At 48.2% G+C, this 18,983-nt stretch overlaps 1 protein-coding gene and 1 long non-coding RNA gene across 4 annotated transcripts in view; one reads left to right on the forward strand and one right to left on the reverse strand.

Annotated features, from left to right (window-relative positions):
• Positions 1-18,983, forward strand: part of ARHGAP25 (Rho GTPase activating protein 25) — a 90,787-nt gene that overhangs the window by 19,905 nt on the left and 51,899 nt on the right. The gene's annotated exons all lie outside the window — the stretch shown is intronic.
• LOC140600422 (uncharacterized) lies at positions 9,911-11,115 on the reverse strand. The gene is made up of 2 exons (XR_012003691.1): positions 10,865-11,115; positions 9,911-10,571 (listed from the first exon to the last, which is right to left on the reverse strand). It is a non-coding gene; the product is annotated as an uncharacterized lncRNA (long non-coding RNA).

Here is an 18,983-nt window from a genome sequence, read left to right on the forward strand (position 1 = left end):
GGGTGAACAGCCGACCCAGGCTGTGTCTGTCTGGTTTTCTCTCAGGCTGAGGCTCGCAGCGGGACGGGCAATCAGGACTGAGCCCTGGAAAGCTACAGGACACTAGGACGAGAGCCCCTGAGCTTATTCGGGGCTCAAAACTCACCGAATCTACCTTCATTCCTACTCATCCTGAGCCTGAGTGATTTTTTTTTTCTGAAATTTCCTTTTGTTTCAAAATAAGATTATCCTTTAAAAAAAGTTATATGTACACACCACACGCACGCTTGCTCTACACGGGCGTGTGTGCGTCTGTATTTCCATCGGGACTGCCCTGCTGGGCCAGACAATTCTTGGCTGCGGGGCTGCGCTGCGCGGGGTGATTAGCAGCAGCCCCGACCAGGATCCACCTGACGGTACTGGTGTCCCTCCCTGTGTGACAACCCCGGATATCTCTAGACGTCACCAAATATCCACCGGGGGTAAGACTGTCCCCACTCGAGATAGATTGATCTGTCATCTATCTGTCTATCCATCTATCTATCATCTATCATCTATTTATCATCTATCAACCCAATCATCTATCAATCTTTCATCTATCTATCATCTATCTATCCATCTGTCTATCTATCCGTCCATCTATCCATCTGTCTGCCTATCTGTCTATCTAATTATCTATCATCTATTGTCTATTTATCATCTATCGACCCAATCATCTATTGATCTATCATCTATCTGTCTATCCATCTATCTATCCATCCATCCATCCATCTATCTGTCTATCCATCTATCTATCTATCTATCTATCATCTATTTATCTATCAACCCAATCATCTATCGATCTATCATCTATCTGTCTATCCATCTATCTATCCATCCATCTATCCATCTGTCTATTTGTCTATCTATCATCTATCAATCCAATCATCTATCGATCTATCATCTATCATCTATCTATCCATCTGTCTATCTATCCATCCATCTATCCATCTGTCTGCCTATCTGTCTAATTATCTATCATCTATCTAATGTCTATTTATCATCTATCGACCCAATCATCTATCGATCTATCATCTATCTGTCTATCCATCTGTCTATCCATCCATCCATCCATCTATTTGTCTATCCATCTATCTATCTATCTATCTATCTATCTATCTATCATCTATTTATCATCTATCAACCCAATCATCTATCGATCTATCATCTATCTGTCCATCTATCTATCCATCTGTCTACCTATATATCTATTTGTCCATCTATCTATCATTTATCATCTATTTATCATCTATCAATCCAATCATCTATCGATCTATTATCTATCTATCTATCTATCTATCTATCTATCTATCTATCATCTATCTATCTTAAACCAGTTTGATTCAGAATCTATTTCTTATAGCCAAAAAAACTGTTAAAACTAAGACAGTGAGGAAACATGGAAGAAATTCTGTGACTGCCCAAATCTGAACACAGCAAATTAGGACCGAGTATGAGGTCTCCTGAACAGCACCCGGGAGTCTACCTACTGCTTTCCACAAGAGAGCTTCTTTTTTTTTTTTTAATTTTTATTTATTTATGATAGTCACAGAAGAGAGAGAGAGGCAGAGACACAGGCAGAGGGAGAAGCAGGCTCCATGCACCAGGAGCCCGACGTGGGACTCGATCCCGGGTCTACAGGATTGCGCCCTGGGCCAAAGGCAGGCGCCAAACCGCTGCGCCACCCAGGGATCCCACAAGAGAGCCTCTTTGCAGGGTCTCTAACCCCACCAACCCGCCTGCCGTTGGGCCCTCCCTTACACTAAAACCTCAGCACCTTGAGAATTAGGAGATTATGTGGACAGAAGGAAACACCCCTGGCTACATTTCCTTGTTTGTTTGGGACGCCAAAATGGATCATCTGGATGAGGGTCACGTTCAAACTTTCTTGACCGGAGGGTGGGCTTGCATGTCATGACCTTCCCTGGCGCCCATGGAAGAGACCAGCCAAATGAAGGGCATGACCGCCAACCCTGGGGTCCTGATCCCTAAGATCCCTAAAGATCTGGAGAGCTTTAACTTGATGTGTTAATCTTCCCCACGCTCCCGTGTTTTCTGAGGCCACTCACCTCACCCGAGCCACTGTGGCTGACTGGTGGAAATACCTGTTTTTTCCATTCAGAACTCGCATCAGCTGCAGGAACTCTGAAGGTCACGAGGAGGTGAGAATGCCGAATGGTTCTGTGTGACAGGCATGCAGCAAAGTCGAGCAGATGGAAAGGATGATTTTGAAACTGACATGTCATAAAGTTTATTCATTTTGGCCTGCAATTGTATGAGTTTTGGCAAATGCCTGGAGTCCTGTGACAACCACCGTAATCAGGGCACAAAGGAGTTCCGTCATCGCAAAGAAGGTCCCCCTGTGTCTCTTCTTCACCAACCCTCGGCCTGCGCAACCACTCATCTGTTCTCCGCCCCTATAGTTTTGCTTTTTCCAAAATGTCTCGTAAATAAAATCGTCAAGTCCGTAGCTGATGGATTCCGATTTCTTTTACTCAGCAGGATGCGCTCGAGATCCACTCATGTTACTGCACGATTGACTCAACGGTTTCGTTCTCGTTGCTGAACAGTACTCCACTGCACGGTGCGGCCACTTGTCGGTTGAGAGACATTAGGGTTGCTTCTAATTTTTGGACATTTAAGTATGTGCCTGTGGGTTTGGGCATGAACGTTAAGATCTCCTATGTCTCGCGGAAACTTCAAGAAGTGGGACTGCTGAGTTATGATACGTATGTATGATGTCAAACATAGGATAAATGTATGTTGAACTTTGCAGGAAACTGCCAAATTGTTTTTCAAAGTAGCTGAACCGTTTTGTGGAATCCCATCGGCCGTGAGCGAAGATTCTAGTTGCTTCTCATCCTTACTTGTCCTTGATACTGTTAGTTTGTTCTAAATTTTATTTTAGTTACCCTAATATGTCTGTAGTGGCCTCTCACTGTGGTTTTACTGCGTGTTTACCTAATGACTAACGATGTCGAGCATCTTTTTCACTTGGTGAACTGTCTGCCCAAATATTTTCCCCTCTTCAAAACTTGGTTTGTTTGTTTTCTTGTTGTTGAATTTTGAGAGTTCTTTACATCTTCTGGATACAACTCCTTTGTCAGATATGCGATTTGCAAATGTTTCATCCCAATCTGTGGCTCGCTTTTTGTTCTATTAGTGCCTTTCACAGAGAAAAAGGCTTTTTGTTTTGTTTTGTTTTGTTTTTAGAAAAAGGTTTTAATTTTGATGAAGTCCAGTGTCAAATTTTTCTTCTATAGACTGTATTTTCGATGTCAAGGGTTGTTTCTGACACTCTCAATCCAGGATATTCTGTGGACACCAAATATGCTTCATAAATGCTATGGGCTCTTTGGGTTTCTCATTCAGCTCCTGCCTGCAAAGGTCTGCAAACATTTTCTTTCATTTTGCTTCCCCAGCACCGCCCACGTGAACACACCCACACACTTAAGCATTACAAACACAGATTTCCTGTGTCACTCGGAACCATCAGCCCACCCTTTCCAGGCTTCCTCCCAAAGATCACAAAAGTCACATTTTCCAAAGCAAATTTTTTTTTTTTTTTTTTTAAATCACGCAGGGGAGAGTGCTGGAAGATTGGAATGGCCCGTGCTGTTTTTAGGGCCGAACCGTCTAGAATGTCACTCTGGATCCTCTTTCTCAAAATTACACAAGTAGAAATGATATTCTGGAAACTCATGTCCCACTCCCCCACCACCCAAACTACGTCCACCCCCGGTGTCACAAAGTCATGCTATAGGTCAATGGACTGTAATGTCTCATTGAGTAGCTCACTATGCTTATCGATTTGTTTTTTTTTTTTTTTTGAAACATCTCCCCATCTCCCATCTCCCCGTATATTCAAAGGAACATATGTTTTCAGGGGCTGCTCTTAGGTCTGGGTACAGTTCCATCCCACTTCGCTCCGATGTGAAGCCATGTCATGTCGCAGTCGATCCAATAAGGGAATGCCAGGAAAGAGGGGTGGGAGGAGGGTGGCGTTAAAGCACAGAAGAGGAAACATATGATTCATTCCTGAGCACGTGAAGTAAGTCCTTTCTTCCATTTTTAAAAAAAAATCTGCATTAAAATCTTAACCATTTCTTTTCTAAATGTGCCACGTGCCAGTGTATTATAAGACATGTCAGTTGTTTTAGGTCCAAGCGTCTACCTTGAGTTTAGTGAAGTTACTGCCTTAGAACAAACCCGACCCAAACGTTACAAGTAACTTTTCCAGACCTTCTGGAAAAGGTCTTTTCTGCTAGAGGCCGCGCCAGGCCAGAGGGACTCTGGATTGGAAGCAAATCCCACATGTCATGGTGTCAAGTCACCGAGTCCCCCGTTCGTGGTTCCCCTTCTTTCACTTCCTGTTTGTCTATTTGCATTTCCTGCTTCTTCATCTTCTGCACCCAGAACCTCACAGCGTCGTTTGTCCTTCAGTGACCATGGGCTGAAAGCAAACACATGGATGAAGGAAAAAGAAAGCGTGTGATGTTCTTGGGGTTCTCCTAGCGGGTACCAGGAGACTTGGTGTAGAGGCGGCGAGAGCCATCAAAGGCCACCGCAAAGGGACACATCAGGGCAAAGGCCTGTGTCTCGCCCCCGAGAAAGCTTGGGTGGCACAGGTGCACCACGGTTGCCCGCAGATGCAGACCAAACAAATCCTAACATTTTTGTGAGGACCTCGGGCGACGAAAGGGAAACACGCCCCCCACCCCCGCCCAAGCATCTTGTTTTCAGACAGCTGATAAAGTGTGACAGCTTTGAAGAGGAAACAGAACTGCAGGATGTCAGTAGCAGAGTCACAGGGGAAATTCTGCACTCTGCAAGGCCTCACTCAAGGACTGTGAAGCACGGGCTGAGATGGCTCGAAACGCCGGGGAAGGACATCGTCCTGCAGCAAAGCAAGAGCGCGAGAATTTCTCACAAGTCAGCAGCTCTACGCGAGACATGGGCATTGACGTTTGATTGTGTTTCCTGAATTGTAGAATGATCTCTTCTGACAAAGCCCGAAATATCTTTTTTTTTTTTTTTTTTTAACCAACATTGCAAAATGTCACGACGGTGGACATTTTCATCCAGTGGGCAGCCCTCAGTTAGACGACACCGTGGACGTGCAGAGAGTGCTCTGCTGCATTGTTACCTGTTCCTGTGACGTGCCTCACCTGCGCGTCGTCGTTTTTCCCTCCACAGCCCAGACCGCCAACACCTGACCTGACCCCCCAGAATGTAGGAGCCTTCCCTCCACCCTTCGGCAGTCGACTTCTCGGGGACACAGAGTGTGCCTTCAATCCCCCGCCTGTATACACGGTCTTTACCCCCCAAGACATAGTCTTCTGTTGGCGACCGTTGACTTTGCAAATAATCAATATCGAACGTGATCAAGTGTAGGTTCACAATCCTTGGAAAACATGCGGCTTCTTAGTTCTCCAACTGACTGGCGTACTAAACAGTGACAAAACTATTAGGATAGGTTTTCCAATGCTGAAGTATTCTTACGTTCCTGGGGTGTTCTAGACACTTGGGGTACGTGCTTGACAAAACAGGCAACTCTCTACCTTTGTGGAGTTTGTGGCCTATTTAAAATGATTTCTATAAAAGGAGTTAGGAATTATTCCTTATTTTTCTATGCAGAGACTGTTGTGCTTTTCCGTACTTCCGTGTGGGTTTTGTGTGTGTGTGTTTTGGGGGGGAACTAAATATGCCTAGTTCTTGAGCTTTCCTTTTACAACTTTGCTAAGAAGCTTTTATGGTACAATGCCATAACATTTTTTCATTGTAAGTGTATAGTTCAGTGATTTTCGGTAAATTTATAGTGATGTGCAGCAATCACCATAAATAAGCCCGTTTTAAGACACCCTCATCACCCCAGAAAGTTCCCTCCTGCCCCTTGCAGCCTTCCCCTGCCCTCACCGCAGCCCCAGACAAGCAGGATCTGTGCTGTCTCTACAGCCTTGCCGCTCGGGGCCTCTCACGTAGGGGATCGGAAGGTGCCGGGTCCGGCGTTCAGTTTCTTCCACCGCGGGCTGTCCCCGAGGCTCACCGTGTCGTGGGATGCGCGAGGACCTCTCCCCTTCCTTGCTACGTCTGGGTAGCGTTGCCTGGACGGGCTGCTTCGTGTTGATTGCGCTTATCCAGCCCCCGCTGGTGGCCTCTGGGTTGTTTCCAGTCTGACCACTAAGAAAAGTGCTGCTGGGAACGTTTGCATCCATGAAAGTTTGTGCTTTCGCTCCTCATGAGTTCATTCCTAGAAGTGGAAATTGCTGGGCACTATGAGAAGCTTAAGCGTAACTTTTTAAGAAGCATCCAGGAGGGACCTTTGGGGGGCTCAGCGGTTGAGCGTCTGCCTTGGGCTCAGGCCGTGACCCCAGGGTCCTGGGATCGAGTCCTGCATCAGGCTCTCCGCAGGGAGCCTCCTTCTCCCTCTGCCTCTGTTGCTGCCTCTCTCTCTGGGTCTTTCATGAATAAATAAATAAAATCTTAAAAAAAAAAAAAAAGAAGCATCCAGAGTAAGGAGAGTAACTTTCCTTCTGAAAGGTTTCCCTTTTTTCTCCTTCTGGTAGCCCCAGAGTAGTTGGAAAAGTGTCCCCTACTCTCGCTGGTACAGTGACCACCCCGTTTAAGAGCCGGCAGGACAGGGCCACCACTTTTTCTCTGGCCAGACTTTCAGCGTGTGGGGTAAGCTGGAAATGACACCCCTTGCCAGGTTTCTATTCTCTGAGCATTTCAGAGGGCTCCTGGGGTCCCCGTTGTCCCCCATCTCCAGCGCTGCTCTCCCCTCTCCGGAGGGGACCTTCCTGGGACCTTCCCCCCAGGCAGGTGGCCCTTCCTGCACTCACACTGCACTGCAGGTGGGTCAGCCCTGCCCTCCCACATCTTACAGAAACCCTCCTCCCACCCCAGAAGCAGGCAGGTATAGCATCTTTCTTTTACTTTCATTTCACATTTTCCCATCTTCTTACAAAAGGAACTTTTTGTCATTTCAATGGCAGTTTGCAAATGAGTCTGTTGCGCCAGGAGGTTGGGCCCCCGCACCCCGAGGCGCTCCTTCCTCCCTGGGCTCCCTCAGAGCATCCTCTTGTGCTCCCTCTGGCATCCCCACTGCCTTTCCTGTCTCCCCAAGGATGGCCCCTGCTTAGCCCCAAAGCACGCGGTCCTTCGGGTTCTGTGGTTTCCCTGATGCTGCACTCTTGCCCTTCCTCCCGGAGCACTTTCTCTTTGATTCTTTCCCAAATAATGAATCCCTCCTTCCTGCTGCCCTTCTCTCTGACCCTCAACCCGGTGAACGTTGAACGGGGGTTGGGGGGGTAGAAGAATTTGGGGGTCGAGGAGGACCTTAGCAAGCAGCCAGTTAAACTTCCTCATTCTGTATATGGAGCAACTGGCTCTGCAGAAGCTCTTCCTGTTAATGATAATAAAGCACGTCTAGACCTACTTTATATTTCCAAAAAGATCATTTATATATTGTAGCCTGCTGGCAAATTCTCCCACGAGGCAGGACAGGGTGAGGTGCCCGAGATGACATAACTGGCCCCCGAAATGCTCTATTTCAAAACTTTTGGAGTTTCCTTTCCCTTTGGTTTAGATTGTGTAAATTTAAATTCTTTCTAACGCTGGGACAGATCGTCCTTACTGATTTCTGTTTCTCGATTCGCTTACTTTAGTCTTAAAATCTTCACTGTGGGAGACTCAGCCTGAAGGTCATAGAAGAGAAAGGTAACATGGAGCTATTACAAATAATTTTTTTTAAAACTGAAAAACGACAACAAAGAGAAGACATAACAAATACCCATACACCTACCTCTCGGGGAAAATAACTTTTAACCCTACATCAGTCTGGTGTGAATCTTGCTATCATGTTTTTTCTGTGTTATAGGACATTTGTATTTATGATTTTCCTGTGCTACACTGTGTGTATGTGGGTGTGCGTGTGTATTTTTTTTTTGACAAAATGGAGTCACCTTGTATGTACTATTTTGGAATAAGTAATTTTTAATTTTAATGTCCATTCAACATTTTCCCATGTCATTATAAACCAATCACATCATCTCCAAGTCTATATAATATTTTATTTTATGGGCATCCCATACTTCATTCAACTGATTCCATGTTGTTGGACATTTAGTAGTTTACGTTTTTAAAACAATAGTACTGCAGTGAATATCCTTATAAATAAACTTAACACACTAACCTTATTATCTCCTTAACTAAAACACTAGAAGTTTTTGTTGGTAGAAAGAGCACGGATGGGTTTGCAGTTTTTGATATATGAGGTCTGGTTTAGAGTTGGAGATATACGCCGAGGATGATGGCTCCCTAATATTTGGGAGCTAAGATATTACTCCAGAAGAAGTCGACCACACAGCCTGTTGCCTTGTCAACCCTTGAGTAATAGTTACAGTGGCTTCTGTCTTTGCACCTCCCACTCTGTATTATCAGTGGGACTTCTCAGGGGCTCTTCTGCAGCCTAACAGTGGAATTCTCAAACACTCTACCCAGGGGCATGCAAAACCATCTGTGTTTAATTAAAACAGCCTAGAATATGTCTTTTGCCAAGTCTATTTTTCTTAATCCGTTAAATAAATGCATTGCTGGAGGCCCATGTTCTTTTTTTTTTTTTTTTAAGATTTTATTTATTCATGAGAGACACAGAGAAAGAGAGAGGCAGAGACACAGGCAGAGGGAGAAGCAGGCTCCACGCAGGGAGCCCGACGTGGGACTCGATCCCGGGACCCTGGGGTCACGCCCTGAGCTGAAGGCAGTTTCTCAACCACTGAGCCCCCCAGGCGGACGTCCTGAGGCCCATGTTCGTGATATAGAACTGAATTGACAAATTTAGACCCGTGGCACCTAAAATAAGATTACAGCACAAATTAAGCGGCTGAAAGACGTGTTGTGGATTAATCAGAAAAAAATTTAGAGTTGGAAATGGATTCAAGGCGGTTTATTGTCATCCTTTGATTTTATAAATGAGGAAATGAAGGCTGAGAAAGGCCTAGAGAATTATACCGTTGGTTTGTGTCTGGGCTGGAACTTGAACCCAGGTCTCGTGGTGCCATCCCAGAGACACCTTCCCCTGCACTGTGCCGCCTGCCTCTCTCCCGGGGCTGGGGGAGCGAAGGTCAAGCGGGCCACCCACCGCGCTGCAGTGAAAGTCTGTGGGCTACCACTTTGTCTCACGTCTGGCATTGCAAACCCCCATCCAGTCACTCCATTTCCCCCCATTGAGCTGTACCAGGCCTCCGACGCCCCAGACGTCACCCCTAGGAGGAAGGGATTGTCATACGAGATGGAGCCTCTTTGCCTTCCTTGCCACGGCTGTCAAGGTGCAGCCGTCCCTTCCTCCTCTCCCTCCGTGGGGAAGGGTGTGTGTGTGCACGTATACGCGTGTACAAACGCACACACGCCATCGCCGCCGCGAACAGTTTGGGTAAAAGTTGACTTTCACAGGAAATACTATCCATAACTGGGAGCATCAGGAGTCCCTCAGCAATTCCCCTTCATTAACTGATAAAGTGACAGCGCAGGGGAACGCAGGGGCAGGATCCGTCCGGGAAGAATGTGTCCGTGTGTGGTGTAACGTCTGCGTAGTGTCACTCTGCTGGGCTCGGAGGAATAACTAACAGGTCTGCAAATGCAGGCCTGGGAAAATGAGCAAGTTGGAGTTCAGGGCAATCGTGGATGTGTGGGAAAAAAAAAAAAAAGAAAGAAAAAAGAAACCTCATAGAATGTATTTTTAAAAATTTAATAGAATCTGGAAAAAGATTTTTTTATTTCATACGCTTTTCAAACACCGATCTAGAAGGTAAGTGTAATGAACCTCCGTGTGTATCCAATCCTGAAATTAAACAGTTATTGGAATTTTGGCCCATTTAGCCATCCCTTTCTATTTCTTCTTTTCTTTCCTTTGCTGAGACATTTTAGAGCAAACCCCGGATGCTATGTGATTTTATTCCTCATCCTTATGTTCGCACCTTTAAGAGTAGGAACATCTTGCACTTGACGGGATGGGCACTGGGTGTTATTCTGTATGTTGGCAAGTTGAACACCAATAAAAAATTTATTATTAAAAAAAAAAAAAAGAGTAGGAACATCTTGTTTCCTGACCATGCTGACTGATCACAGCTGGCAAACTCATTAATAATTTATCGGCATCATCTCCCCTCTCCCCTGTAGCCTAATTACGTCTATTTTTTTTAACTACCTCTATTTTTAATGGAATCTTTTTATTAGGTTGCAGAATAAGAGAAACATGTCATGGCTCGTATGCCAGGCCCAACCCGCCGCGAGGACTGTTCGTCGTCCACACTCTTAGTAGGATCGTAAGGTCAAAAAATCACTATTCCTGAAGAGCAGGGGAAGGCTGCGGGAACAGGATGGGTGACCTTCGACCTGGCCACGGCGGCCAGTCCTGAGCATGGCCTTGGCTGGGGCGCTGCTGGGAAACACTGGGATCCTAGACCTCATCCGGGCTTGTAGAATATGAATCCGTCAGGCATTGGAACGTGCTATTTATGTATGAATGCCAGTGACTCAGCAGAACCTCTTCACTAGAAAAAAAAAAAAAAGACCAACAGTGACCATGGAAGGGTCACTGCCCCTTGCAAGGCCCTCCTGGCCCTAGCACGGCCACGTGAGCAGCACGCAGGGCCTCCCGGGAGCTAAGGGGCCCCAGTGCCACCCCGCGCCAAGGCCTTCCTGTCGCTGATGTGCGAGGAGGCCGTTGGCTTCCACCCACACAGCCGCGCTGCCCCCCGAGGCCGTGTGCACCCCGACTGCCCACTGCGCTCTGCCTCGTGCTGAGCAAGAGGCAGCCCCGCAGCCTGGAGTAGGAAGTACTCACAATTCTGCAAGCTTCTCGTTATTACACGAGGCTTCCTGTTATGCAAAGATAGGAGGAGGGGAGGGGCCCTCGGGTGTTGCAACCGGTGGAGACACACACCCCCAGAAGGCAGCCGGGCTCTAAATTCCTAAGAAACACAGAAGCTCCCAGATGTGGACGCCAGAGGGGCGGCCCTGGAAAGGCGCCCTGGCCTGACTCGGTTTGTAAGCACAGGAGGCCTTGGAGGCCCAGAAACAGGAAGCCAGCGGCTCTCGCCCTCCCTTGCCCGTCTCCGCCCCCGTCCCTCTCTCTCTCCCTCTCTGACACCCCCACCCCCTGCTTGTCTCACTCCCTCTCTCTCTCCCCTTTATATGGCTACTGAGACCACATTTTAAACCTCTTCCTGCGAAAGACAGTGACCTGGCCTAAGTGGCTTCCAAAACACAATTTGCTCTTCTAGGGTTGAAGTGCTGACTTGTCAAACGATGACGGGCATTTCTACAAGCTGCAGAACATGGGAAAATTAAACCTGCTCAGCTCCTGGGAATGGGGGCAGGCGTTGGGAGAACGGCTTTTAGATATTTTCTTTGAGTTAAGTGATGTAAATGGGTGGCATGGCTGAGTGAGCATCCGGGGAAGCCCGTGTGATTTGATTTCACAGGCACAGAGCCATCCCCCTGCCCCTCGGTCCCTATGGCTTGCTGTTTTCTGCCGGTGGCAAAGTTTTTCATACAAAAAATTAGAAATCATGTAGGATTAAAAGGAAAATCTGGGAGAGTAATCACAGGATGAAGTTTTCCTAAGGTTTAAGGGCCGGGTTTTGAGGTGAGAAGGTCCCCACGTCCCTGAATGCGGGTGCTTTGACGTGGAGGGCAGCTCGCCTTGGAGAGGGACAAGAGAGGAGCAGAGAAGGTGAGCCTGGAGGTTCCGACGGCCAAGACCCAGCCGTCTGCAGGAGCAGAGCTCCCAGTGTCGGGATCTGGGCAGGCGGCCTGCGGTGGGCGGGCGTGCAGGCTGGGGGGGACGCTGCGCACAGAGGGGCGGGCCCTGCTGCCGTGCACGGCTCCCCCGCAGCCCCGTCCTCAGCCTGGGTGGGCCGCCAGCCGCCAGCCGCACGCCGTGCCCGGGTCAGCTCCCCCTGCCGCCCCACCGGGCTTTGGGCAGAACCCTTGGTGTCCTCTGATGGGCTGGGGCCGACGCCGGCCAGACGTGGCAGGACCACCGGCTATGCCCATTTTCCTGCCAGGGTGTCAGCACAGCCTTAGCGATGGGCACAAGGTTTCAGTTCCATCTTTTGTCATTGTCCTTCCGAGACCCGTTGAGGCTTGCGGAGACTGTGGTGGGCGGGAAAATGTAGCACAAGATTGTTTATGCGTGATACTGAGGCAAAATGGATAGAGGTTGAAGCAGGCGTCTCCCGTGATGGGTTTGGAGAAGAGGCTCTTTGGTCCCTTGCCCAAGGAAGGGTGGCACCATCTCCCCTTCACCTCCCGCGTACTCCCTGACCCTGGCGATATTACACAGTGATTCCCAGTTTAGGGGCTTCTCGTTACCACTGGACTACACACCGCTCCGTGGGCATGAAGCCTGGGTGTGTGTACGGGGCTTTGAGATCAGGTTTCCAGCAGGAAGACCGGGGCGTAGCCTTTCACCTCTGTGAGCTTCAGTTCCTTGTCTCTAAGACGGAGATGACCTTGTCTGTGAGACAGAGAGGGCGCGTCCCGTTAGCATGAAATGAACCTAGATTTAGAAGCATTTGCACTGTGGCTGGCACACGGAGAATATTCAATAAGTATATCCCCACTGATGTGCATCATTATTAGATCAGGGATTACCATCGTCTATCACCTGCTTGAGCGGGCGCGTGTGAGGCCGTCTAGATGTCCCACGAAAGGGTAACCTGGCCAACATTTGTTGCATGTGTACAACACCCGGTAGTGACTTGCGTCTCATTCTAAAATGCTTATTTTATTCACTTAGCAGATATTTGTTGGGAAACTTCAACTGGCCAGATGCTCTTCTAGGCGGTGAGTTTAGGTTCGTGAAGAAACAAGAGAGAACTCCCTGCCCCCCGGGACCCCGCGTTCTGATGGTTGAGCTTCCGTTCCATTTTCTTCATCTGCGCTACTCTTGACTCATTCTGATTTTACCAGAAAGAAAGCCTCGACTAGATGTTAATCTTCCCTCTGGCACTTCGTGATCCATGACCGATTATGAATCCCCCCCCATCCCATTCGGTACGTGGGGAGTGTGATGGGGCTGAGGTCGTCAAGAGATAGGGCTGGGATTGGGACAGCCGTTGGAAACAGTGGATGGTGGGATGCATTTTTGTATGCCGGGGTGCACAGTAAATATTTGAAACCCCACAAGACTCAAGTTCACTCATCTAAAGAGTTTCCTCTATTTTTTAAACCCCACCTATTACCCAGCACTCTGACCTGCACATAAGAAATGCCCAATTAACTTTTCTGATTGGTTGATAAAAGAGATAAGAGAGAGAAAGACTAGGTTTTTTTGGTTAAAAATTCACACTATGAATCTTTTATTTGAACATTATTCAACATTATTTTCTCTCCATTACTCTCTCTCTCTCTCTCTCTCTCTCTCTCTCTCTCTCTCAGGCACACATGCACACACACACCTCTCTCTCTCTTCTTCATTCCTCCCAGTTGACTTTTCTGAGCCGGACCCTATGAGGGTGCTCAGGATACTAAAATGAGTAAGACACGGTCCTTCGTGCTCTCAAGAACCTCTTTATGGCTCTAGCGACTTACCACCTGCAGACACGCAATAAGAGCACAAAGATGTTCGTCCCGGAGGCCACGGGGCCTTCAGCCCACCTTTGTAGTCAAGTACACTTCCTGAGAGAGAACACCGAGGTCAGAGACTCAAAAATGCCTTTAAAGCATGTCTTGCTTTTGAATGTCTTGCTTTACACCCTTAAGTGACCTCTTGCAGAACATGGGAGGCTGCAGGAGTGTGCACTGCACGGGGCCTTGGCAGAAAGGGAGAGTAGGGCTGAAACCCCTGGGGCTCCTGTCATCTCCGCTGTTATCCCGGTGTGTGGCTGCCTCTACCCATCCAGAGGCAGAGGAACCTATTTCTCCATTCAAAGGACCACGTGCTCCCAAGGACAGCTCCCGGCCCAGGGATGTGGAATGGGCCAGAACTGGCCCTGGGGCTCCACTTGGCCCAGGATGACAGCCTTATCCCTCTGATTTTGCCTTTCTAGGCGGCAGCCCCTGCCTGCTCCAGCCCCAAACACTTGGTGATAATGGATTTTCTTGCTACACTTCCTTTCCCCCATGTTTAGACCTGCTGCAAGCTCTCTCTAAAGTGCCAAGGAGAACAGTTAATGTCTTCATCTCCTATCTCAGTTTATCTCCATAGCCTCAAGTCAAAAATGCTTCCCCCTGTGCTGCTGTCCCGTGCGCCCAGGTTTTTCTTTGGTTTCTGCACATCTGTTGTGTTACTTTTCAGATCTGAGGCTTTCACGTCACTCCAATACCCTGGCTTTCCCTTGCACCTTTTGCTTTGATTTCTATCTTTCTTTCTTTCTTTTTAAAAAGATTTTATTCACTTACTCATGAGAGACACAGGCAGAGGGAGAAGTAGGCTCCCTGTGGGGAGCCTGATATGGGACTTGATCCCAGGACCCGGGGATCATGACCTGAACCAAAGGCACATGCTCAACCCCGGAGCCACCCAAGCATCCCTCTGATCTCTTTCTTAATTCCCAAGCCCCACTTGTCAACACCAGAGCTCTCGTGAGGTCTACAGCTCTTGGTCCAGCTTGACCTCTAACGGGGTCCAGGACTGGATTCCCCTGCCTGTTCAAACCCACTTTGTCCTCTGACCTCCTCTCTGGCCCTTACAAACAAGTGTCCCAGATCCATGAGCTATTTGGGGACGGAGTTGTGTCTAGTTGATCTTATATCCCGTCCCCTGACACGGGTCCTGTACACACTGTGCGCTCAGCCAAGGTAGAGCAAATGGACAGATGGAGAAGGCAACCGTACCCGAGGTGGCCCGGGGCTCACAAAGGTCTTTGCCTCCCTCTCCTCCCTGTCGGGTGGTTCCCCTCACAACTGCCTCTCCTGTTCCATCCTTCTCCACTCCACATCCCAACTAGGCCTCTGGATTGGCACCTGGAATGTTGCACAATGTCCAGCCAATCTTCTCTTTTTCCTTTTCTCCCTCCCTCTCCCTCCTTTTCATCCCTTCTCTCTCTCATCTCTCCCGTCTTTTCTCTCATCAAACATAAAATTGAGTCCATTTTAGTAATAATAGCCTTCACTTGGGCCTGCCCAGATATCATTATTCATTTGTATAGACAAGCTGCCTGCAAAGCACATATCATTATCACAACTTTAAGGAGGAGGAAGCCAACCCTCGGAGATAGACCATGACTCACCTACGGCTACATATGTAGAAGCCTGTGCCTTCTCTTTCAGGCTTCTGGGGCTATAAGGATGAGCAAGGCCAAAGGCTGAGCCCCTTTTTCTTCTTAGAACACATGTGGAGAGGGAAGACAGAGTAAGAGAAAGGACCAGGCAGGATGGGAAGTGCTTTGATGGACATGTCCCCCGTTAGAGGGAACAGAGCCCAGGGTGGGCTCTGGCTTCTGCAGTCCGGCTTCTCATGGGAGATATGGCTTGAAGTGAGCCTTGAAGGATAAGCAAGGGCTTTCCAAGAGGTCAAATTGGAGGTGGGTGGGGATGGGTGGGGAGAACATTCCAGCAGAGACAATAGCGTGCTGCCCTGAGGAAGCAGTAGGCCTGGGGAGAAGGGGCGGGAAGCACTGAAGGGAACCCCTGGGAGGGAGTTTAGCCTGCATCTGTTAGTGATGAAGGTGCCCGAGGATCATGGGAGGCTTTAGGCAAGAGAGTAACCTGATCAGATTTGTGTTTTAGAAGGACCACGCCGTAGACAATGTCACCCACGGACCGGAGGTGACACTGGTAGGAGAAGAGATGCATCAGAGAACTACTGTGGGAATCCAGGGGGAGGATAGAAGGGCCTACAAAAGCAGGGAGGTGGGTGTGTAGAGAGGACGGCTGAGTCTGAGAGAACGTTGTTGATTGTGGTGACTGTGGAGGGGGGCGGCTTTCTGCTTTGGTGGGTTGGCTGGGAAGACATGGCTCACAGCTCATCATGGAGACCAGTGGAGGTGAAGTGGGTTTGGGCGTGCTTGTGGGTGTAAGGCGAAGGGAACGGTGAGGTGGGCAGGGGAAGGTGGTACTTTCACTAACTGTATGGTGACCTAGAGATTCCATCGAAGTATTTATAGACAGTTGGATGGATGGGTTTGTAGCTTAGAAGAGGGTTTCTGCAGGTGAAGCATATAATTTCTACTCCTTTCCTTTTTTTTTTAAGATTTTATTTATTTATTCATGAGAGACACAAAGAGAAAGGCAGAGACACAGGCAGATGGAGAAGCAGGCTCCCTGCGGGAAGCCAGATGTGGGACTCGATCCCAAGACCCTTGGGATCACTACTTGAGCTGAAGGCAGATGCTCAATCGCTGAGCCACCCAGGGGCCCCTCTACTCCTTTTCAAATCCATTTAAACATGGTTCCCAGACTAACGCACTGCTCGTATCAACATATTGAGAAAATACCCAGCTTTGGGTGAACTATCAGCATCTCACCCACATATGTGGAGCCATCTAGAATAGAATCTAAACTGAAGCAGAGTTGAGAGCAGATAAAAGAAATATCTCAAAAGTAGACCCTAGAAGATTTTGTGATGGATTATTTTGGGGGTTAGGGGTCAGAAGATGGGAAGATGAAGAAAGGAAGTGATAATGCTTCCCAAGCTAACTTCTCTATTGATACTTCTGTCTAGAATTTTCTGTTGCTCCAGCTTGGGGCAGAGAGTAGCTAACTTCTACTGCACAAACAGCATCCCCTGGGCATGTGGCACTTCTTCCATGTCTCTTCTTCTCTTTCTGGTGCCCTCCATACTGCAGACTAAAGCTCAGCACACACAGTACTATTATGGAACTCATCCGTATTTTCTCATGGGCCTCCCTTGCCAAGGTATGTGAACTGGCTCCATATCACTTCTCGGATCAAGGCTGTGTTTCTTACTCGGCCCCCCGAAGCCACTTCTTCTCAGGGACCTCTAGCTTGATTTTCTATTGGATGACATACTGCCCCACCATTTACCATCCATCTTTGTCTCATCTTAGTGATGATAAGACTCAGATTCCAGGAAGTGCTGACCAGTAGAAATTTCTGTGATGATGGAAATGTTCTCTATCTGCACTGTCCAGTACTGTGGCCATGAGCCACAAAGGGCTCCTGAGGACTTCAGATGCCATTGGTGTGACTGAGGGACTACATTTGATATATTTTAATGCGTCGATGTGGACATGGCCACTCACAGCAAGGGCTACTGCTTTGGACAGCACAAGTGCTAGGGCTTCTTCCTCTCTCTACGAAAGTAAGGGGGGGGGTTTCTCACTGTACTGAGGCCCTCACTTCCCACTTCCCCAGAGTGTTCTATAAATGCTTAGCAACTGCCTTCTGACTTCCTGCCTTGCCTGGTCTGCCTGCAGCCCCCTCTCCAGCCCACAGCCTGGCTCAGATCTCCTTCCCACAGGGCTGGGAGCATGCACTCAAGTGTGCAGTGACTGGCTCACAAGTGAAGCTTATCACAGTTATTATTTTCATTATGAGAAACAGCTCCATTAATAGTAACAGATCTCTTTGTTTACTTTATGTGGGAACAAGTCACACCCACAAAGAAGAGAGACTGTTCAAAGGAACTAATAAGGGAACTTAGCCAAAAACAAGTCACACTCAAAGCCCACCAGGCTTCCTTCCCTGATTATTTGAATCGTCTCATGGTAGGCCTGACTGATGAGCAGAGATGAAGGCCAAGGTGGGAGATGCTTCTGATGTGGGACAGAAAGCTCCCCTGCTTAGTCACTGGCTCACTGGAGGCCCAGCTGTCACCTCCCCAGTGTTTGGGGCGGATTCTAGCAGCATGGAGGCTTGAACTGAGCTATCCATACACCAGCTTGACCCAGTGTGTATAGTCAGACCACCCACAGCGAGGATGAGAACAAATACTCAAGAAGCACTGGGCGGATGTATGCGTGAAAGGTATCATTTCTGGAATACAAAAGGTGGTTACTCGAGGCCTTGACCGTATGCAGGCAGAGCAAGTGGTTGCCTACCAGTCACAAGGGCATCCAAGTGCCTCGTGGCCAGGCCTGAGAACATAAGATCTTCATCCCTCCTCTTGCCTTTGTCAGGCCATTCCACAATGCACAGATGTTTCTAGAGGAGATTTTGTTTTTGTCATCGGTTTCGTCACAACAGAGCATAAAAATTTCACAGTTAACCACAGAATAACATCCCGGCAACCGAGTCCCATGCTGAGTTAATTCTCTTCAGTCTACAGTGTCCTTTTGGCTTCTGTTTTCCCCATCCGGCTTCTTCAGTGCTCTTGGAGACCTTTAGTTTCTCCCATCGTGGTTCTCACAATTTCTTTGGGTCTCTGGGGGGCTCGGGAGGCCTGAGTCTTCATAACCGTCGTGTGGCATCTGCTTGTTTCTCTCCTTTTCTGGGCTGGAGTCATTTGGTGGCATCACCCCAGAAGCCAAGTGAAGGTTCCTCATTACGGCCCTGTTCAGAGGGTGGCCTTCCCTCCCAGGTCTGAGACCACGTTAGGTGAATGGTCACGCTGGCCTAGGCTATGCTGAAGCTATTGAGAGGAAAGAGAGCCCTTTTGAACTTGTCAGAATGCCCCAGTCCTCCAATTTCTCCAAAGATTGTGGGTGCAAACCATTCTTTTTCTTCTCTGTCTACTATCTGGCCTCTTTCTAGGACAGTTAGGAGCTTTCACAAGTTATGGTCTCTGACCTAGAGAGACACAGAGCTGTACACAGTTCTTCAAATTCCTTCCTCCTGTTGTATTCCTGCCAAGACCCTCCTATCATCCCTGCAGATCATGTACACAGCCTCAGAGTACGTGACTAGCCTCAGAGTGGCTGTTCTTTGAGCTATAGGTGGAAAATCATGAAGACAGTAGTTAGCTGAGGAGCAAGATCTAAGATAAAATTCTTAACCAGGGTGCCAGGACACATGATATAGAGCATACCCTCTGCAGGCACGCTGCTATGTTGTCA

The sequence above is a fragment of the Canis lupus genome, chromosome 11, assembly GCF_048164855.1.
Source record: "Canis lupus baileyi chromosome 11, mCanLup2.hap1, whole genome shotgun sequence".
In the NCBI taxonomy this organism is placed as follows: Eukaryota; Metazoa; Chordata; class Mammalia; order Carnivora; family Canidae; genus Canis; species Canis lupus.